The 6,770-nt window shown below is 37.1% G+C and overlaps 1 long non-coding RNA gene across 1 annotated transcript; it reads left to right on the top strand.

Moving 5' to 3' along the window:
- The first annotated feature begins 255 nt into the window (after window positions 1-255).
- On the top strand, window positions 256-6,064 carry LOC309442019. The gene is made up of 3 exons (XR_014184526.1): window positions 256-319; window positions 4,643-4,711; window positions 5,797-6,064. It is a non-coding gene; the product is annotated as an uncharacterized lncRNA (long non-coding RNA).
- Window positions 6,065-6,770: the final 706 nt, after the last annotated feature.

The raw sequence follows: 6,770 nt of genomic DNA on the forward strand, positions 1-6,770 counted from the left end.
ACATTGGTGAAATTAATTTTTTGGCTGAAAGGAGAAAGTTCTCCAAAATCTAAAAACAAGGGAAGCTGAAACAGAGAACGAGAGTACAAGGTATTGTACAGAAAGCACTAGAGAGAAAAAGAGTAGTCTCTTGTTTTTCACTTTATAAACAGTTCATTTAATTAATGAATGGTATGTTTTTATTTGGCTAAATTTTGAAATGCTTGTTCAATTTGAATCCTACTGTATTAGAGAAAGGATGGCCATATGCACAAGGCAACTATTGGTCTGTCTACGTGAAGACATTCAGAAAAAACTTTACAGTGCAAGATGAATCTATGTAAGTATATTTATTACACTTGCATTCAATAATCAAAATATCTCTGTAGGACTAAATAATGCTTTGATCCTGAATAATTACAAATACAAGGACTTTTACATATTTTAGCTTATACACATTGATTTAGGCTTTAATGGGCTTGCATTAACTTTCCTGGCCATTTCAATGTCAACAAACTATAAAACTGTTAAATAATATATTTTTGGGGTGTTAGATAATGGCTAGACAAATTCTACAAAGCTAGCAAATTACTCAAAATGCTATAATGCAGATTTCAGTCTCCTGTGGCATTAAAGCTCACAAAACTAACCTCACCTTCCTGTGTCAGTTTTTCTCACTAGGTCTCGTCAGTCTATTCCTATAGGAAGAAAACCCCTCACAGTTCCATTTTGTCCTTGAGTTAGGGTTAGGATTTGTGGCTATAAAATGAAAAATAAAACAATTGCAGTTTACAGTTATTATATCATAGATGTTATAAACCTCAGGGCTAATTTAGATGAAACATTACATGCTTGAAGAGGATATTACTCAATTTAGACACTCTGTATTCAGAACTATGATCCTGAAGCACCCAGTCCTGAGAACTGCAAAGGCTCTACATAAATTAAATTTTGAGCAAAGCTGTTTAATTCCCGTAGTACCAATGTGTCTACTTCAGCTTCACTGACATTAGGATGCTAACATGCCTCATAAATTTTCTGTGGTACCAGCAAGACTCAATCTGATAAACATGTATTTTAATCTATCTCTTGCCTCCACTTCTGACTGAGAAAGATAGCCAGGATCATTCAAATAAATAAAAAAAATTTTAAAAATCATAGTTTTATGTAACTTTCAGGATTTTTTTTTTTTTTCCTTCAGGTTGGTAGTTATTGCCAATGCCCTGGAACTGGCTATAATTCAATAATTTTGGTTTTCCCTAGTATGTTCAGATTTCTGCTATAATCAAAAAATTCCTCAAGGAGTGGCCTACGCTGACCAAAAGAAGGCTGTACTCTTCTCTCATCTTGATGCGTTAGGACCAGGCAGGAAGGAATACCAAATTAACAGAGAAGCAGAGAGTGAGTTTGGTAGATTGACTGTGGCTAGATGCCAGGTGCCCACCAAGTCACTCCATCACTCCCCCTCCATCAGCAAAACACAGGGAGAAAAATACAATGAAAAACTTGTAGGTCAAGATAAGGACAGGGAGATCACGTACTAATTACCTTCACTGGCAAAACAGACTCCACTTGGGGAAATTAATTTGTTGCCAGTGAAAATCAGACTAGGATAATGAGAAATAAGAACAAAGGTCTTCCTTCCTGGGCTCAATTTCACTCCTGACATCTCTTCCTCCTCCTCCTGAGTGGCACAGTGGGATGGGGAATGAGGGTTGTGCTCGGTTCATCACAAAGTTGATCCTGCCACTCCTTCCTCCTCATTCTCTTCCCCTGCTCCAGCATAGGGTCGCACCAAAAGGAAACAGTCCTTCATGAACTTCTCCATGAGAATCCCTCCCATGGGCTGAAGTTCTTAATGAACTCTCCTACAGGGTCACAGACATCTGCTTTCTCATGGGGTCCTCCACAGGCTGCAGGTGGATCTCTGCTCCACCGTGGACCTCCATGGGCTGCAGGGGAACAGTCGGCCTCACCATGGTCTGCCAGGGAATCTCTGCTCTGGTGCCTGAAGCACCACCTCCCCCTTCTTCTTCACTGGCCTTGGTGTCTGCAGAGGGGTTTCACTGACACCTTCTCACTTCTCTTCCTAAGCTGCTTTATGCAGTGTTTTTTACTCCTTCTTCAACATGTTGTCATAGAAGTGCTACCGTTCCTGATGGGTTCAGCTTTGCCCAGTGGTGATTCCTTCTTGGAGCTGGATGGAACTGGCCCTGTCAGACATGGTACAGCTTCTGACATCTTCTCACACAAGCCACCCCTACAGTGCCCCTGCTACAAAAACCTTGAAACATAAACACAAGACACTGAGGAAGAATTGAAATGAGTAAAAAAGGCCCTAATTATCAGGTCAATAAGGAGCCAAGGAAGTGTCAGCTGAACTACTTCATGTCTTAAAACACAAACATTTAAAAATTTGATTATTTCATTGTTATTTAAATGATGCATAATGATTCTGCGAATGAAATTTGTGGTTTTGGTGTATATATGACTAAATATTACTGAACAACAGCTTAATATTAGTTTTTTACTCATAATGTTTTAAAAAAGGCAGTATTATTACTATAATGAGGCATAGATTTACTGGCTGGGAAAAGAACACATAATAACAAGACTGAGCAGGATGTTAGAAACCAGAAGCATTCAGGCACTGAAGACAACACTTTAAGACTCTTCAGAGAAAGTTTCTGAACCTGTGTAGGAGGTTTACATCATGGAAAATGTTTTCCACATGCATATCATCTGATAGCTGAACTCATCAGAGTTTAAGAAGATTGTAAATAAACTGAAGTGAAATATTTTTGCCAAAGCAGTGACTTTTCTTGGTCAGAAAATGCCATAATTGACTCTGAAATATGTTGTGAACTTGTCAGTTTCACCACATTATATTTTAGAGAATCTGGAAAATTTAAAATATTTAACAGCTGTACTTGTTGGAGTTGAAAATGGTCCTGTGAACTTGGTCGTGGTCAAAGCATTATCAAATGAGGTGTTAGGGAATGGGACTAGAATCCATTGTGTGCCACTTAGATATGGACAGTTGCTATTTCAGGTTTATTCACAAGGGCAGTCCTTTATTATCCAGTGTTTGGTCTGCACCTTTTATGGACTTTAAGGAGACAAGCCTGGAGAGGAGTAATCTTTAAATCTCAGAGTTTAGAGAATGCAAGTCAGATTAGCTGTTAGCTCTGAGCTATGCTGTGTTTGAGGAAAAAAGAAAATGGGAGACTACCATTCTTTTCTGGTTCTGAAGAGCCACAGGGACACAAAACGAATTTTACAGATATCCTAAATAAAGCTGAAACCTGCCTGTAACACAGACCAAGTATATTTTGCTGGGGGTTGCAAACAATTGTAATCACTAATTAACTTAGCTTTGCAGATAAAAACCTGTTTTGTCAACACAGGGGGTTTCACTGAGGAGTGGGGAAAACTTAGCATAGGTCATAACACTCAGCTCTCAAAAAAGGTTTTGTTGGTGGGGGATAAAGTTCTGCTTGTCTATACTGGCAAAATGCTTGTAGTATAGACATCTGATAAATCACCCATGAAAGAAAATGACAAGAAGGAATGTTTGTGTGAACACATTGAAGTGCAGAGCTGTAAATGTTGCATTGAAAATTAGTATTTATATTTTTTGCATGAGTAACAAAGTAAAAGAGCTTACGGGGAGGGAGGAAAGAATTATTAACTTAACTTTTACTTGGAGGTAATTAATGGTATTATAATATTATTTGCTTTCTTTATACTATTTATCATGTTGTTCATGGACAGTGGAATATTTTGCTGACTCTGAAATTACAGTGTGCTGTCTCTTTGCAAACTGACTGGGAACTGTGAGAATTATATAAGCTTTACAGTTGTTAATATTTAAGTTTTACACTGCATAATAATTTCAAAGAAAGAAAATAACTAAGCTAAGTTTCAAGAGAAAGGGTAGGGTTAGACTAGAATTATGCTTCCATGTCATTTTTTCTCACTATATTTACAGAATTTCAAAATAAATGTGATAGGCAAAGAATCAAAAGAAGAGGGTGTAGATAGTATTTCCATAATAGGTTTTAGCTTGTGAGAGAGTAGGCTGGCATAATTTATGGGCTGAGAGAGTGAGAGAAGGTGTAATTTACATCACTTTATTCTCCTTCAAACTTATTTACACATCAGATCTGAGCTCAGACCAAGGACTAATTTGTCAGGTAAAATCTGCTTTACAGCCTTCTATCCCAACACAATAAGTCTTCTTTTTTTTCTTTCTTTTTTTTTTTTTTTTTTTTCTTTCTTTTCTGATCTGAATCTTTGTAGGCTGTTATGGTATAAACTCGCTTGTGTTACTCAAGTTTTTAATATAGTCTAGATATGTAGAAGAAATGTGAGAACATAATGTTACTTACTGGAAAGAGCAACGATGGCCTTATTTATATGCTATATCACTGCCTGGGAAGAAAAGTTTTGTTAAAGTAATAAATACTCTACAGTATGACATCTCAGTAACCCCAAATTATACACAGCAAGGGTTAAGGCGAACCTGTAATAGAATATTGAGGGAGGGGTGCTGGGAAATAGCTAGATGTCAGTTTAATATCAGCCATATAATATTGCAGTTTATTGAAGGAAGAAACACTACTGTTTCCACTTATGAGAATATTTTACTCTTCTTTTGTAGCTACTCTGATTACGCAGATACTTACATAGTAGCATATTCTATCATTCTGTGTCTGGAAATACATTACTGGTGAGTCATCTGAAAAAGATCAAATATACTTCTAAAACTTTATGTCAAACAGTTGAGCTTAAATGCTTTCGGATTTAGTTTAATGAGACATGCTGATCCTATTGGTTTATAGGAAATATGTATTAGAGGAACCAGCTTCCTCTCTGTGGTGTTCATTTGAAGTTTTATGAATTGAGGTATTAGGGATGGGCAAATTTGTTTGGGGGAAGTGGAAGAAGCAGCTGTTGGATTGATATACTACAGATAACTGTACCTTTCTAGTTATATATATAGGCTTCATTTCTTATTCAGTTTTCTAGTTTCTACTAGGACATGAGGTCAAATTGATGGCTTTTATGAAGCTATTAAACAAACAGTTAAGAATAAACCTTGTGAAATAAATTTCAGTTTCCACCTCGAGTTCAGTGGACCTTGTATTAGGTTTCAAGGTACTGAAAGTTTGGGAAATGTCATATACACTGTTTCAAAAAATCCTAATGAAGCAGTATGTCACTTTCTTGGCTTCCAAGTTCTTCTTCTGTCTTAGAAACTTGTGCTGATATATCTTCAACTGTACAGCTTCTAGTCATTGTTGCAGGATCACATAAAGGATTGGCCCTCACAGTGTTTTGGGATAGCCACAGCTCAAATTTTATTATTATGGACTTCCTGGGGTTTATTATTATGCACTGTCCCTGCCACTGTATTATGAACTGTATCAAGCCTCTAGGGAACTGAGGAAGTCACTTTATCTGCCGCTTTATTCACTTTCTTTTAAAAATAATAAACACATCTCTTACCAATTTGTTCATAAGACCTATGCCACCTAATGATGTTAAAATCAGATTAAAATTACTGATATCAAGTCTTTAGTCAGCTTTAGACTTTTGACTTATATAGTCAACCCTATTTCTATGTCATATCAAACATCTGTATTTTAAATAATACCTATTTTTTGTTTTTCTCCCTCTATGGTAATTTCTGAAAAATGGTACTTGTACTGAATCTGTTTTTAAAATGTATTTTGAAAAAAGGAGCAAACAAGCATTCTTATCCATTTAGAATAGTGAAGATTATCACTATTGGCCTATCATTTCTCTTTTCAGCAGGTATTATAGCAGAGTCCAGAGGAAGAGACTGTGAGGAAACTCGACCCTCAGACATGTTTGGTCCTCATGTTCACTGGATGTTCACTGGATGATCTCCTACCTCCCTAGGGCCCTTTCTGTGGTTCAGAGGCAGGAGGCTGGTCTGGGAGGCCTCCAGCTCATCATCACCAGATCTGCTCCCACCACATCCCTGCAATGGTATTCTTCTGGCAGTAAATCTCTGCGACACCTCAGTAATAATTTTACCAGAAGTGAAGCAGAATGGAAAGGTACCTGAGATTTCTGAGCAAAACAGTGCTATTTATTTTAACAGAGTTCAATAAATATTTTATTAAATCTGTGTTCTCTATTATGTTGTGAATCCCAAGAAGAAAGTTCCTACTGAAGTGAGTTTATTAGGAAAAGTAGCTATCGTGTAAGCTGAAGACATACATACATTTCTAAGTAAATAGAGTCAAGTTTGTCTTTCATTTGAATTTCTCTGCATTTGGAGTGTTTTTGACTCCCAGTGATCAGTTTTGAGACTGATTTACTCTGCATCATTTTCTATGCAGAGCTTACTTAGCTCTGTCAGACTGTATCAGGTTAGGAATGGAAATTTGGGGGATAGCAGAAGAACTCTTGTGTACCTGAATTCTGCTTAAGTCTGAGGAAGGGCACCAAAGCATTTGTCAGGAAAGTCAGTAACCTGGAGGATTTATCTTCCCTAACTTCAGTTATCAAGGAAAAAGTATAGCTTTTAGTTTCCTCATATCCCATTAAAGTGGAGATGAGCTCTCCCTTAGAGTCAATTAGCTAGCTGAAGATCTGAATTGCCTTTTAGAATTACTGCTTGTTCACAGAACAAACCTAGGGTGGCTAGGCTCTCGCTTGAGCCCCTGAGGTTGTATATGGATGATTTGAGGTTTACATGTGCTACTACTTTGTAAGTTAAGAATGCAGTCATCCTTTCAGAACTGTGTGTACTAAGG

Source organism: Streptopelia decaocto (genome assembly GCF_964273445.1).
Source record: "Streptopelia decaocto genome assembly, chromosome: 7".
NCBI classification, from domain to species: domain Eukaryota; kingdom Metazoa; phylum Chordata; class Aves; order Columbiformes; family Columbidae; genus Streptopelia; species Streptopelia decaocto.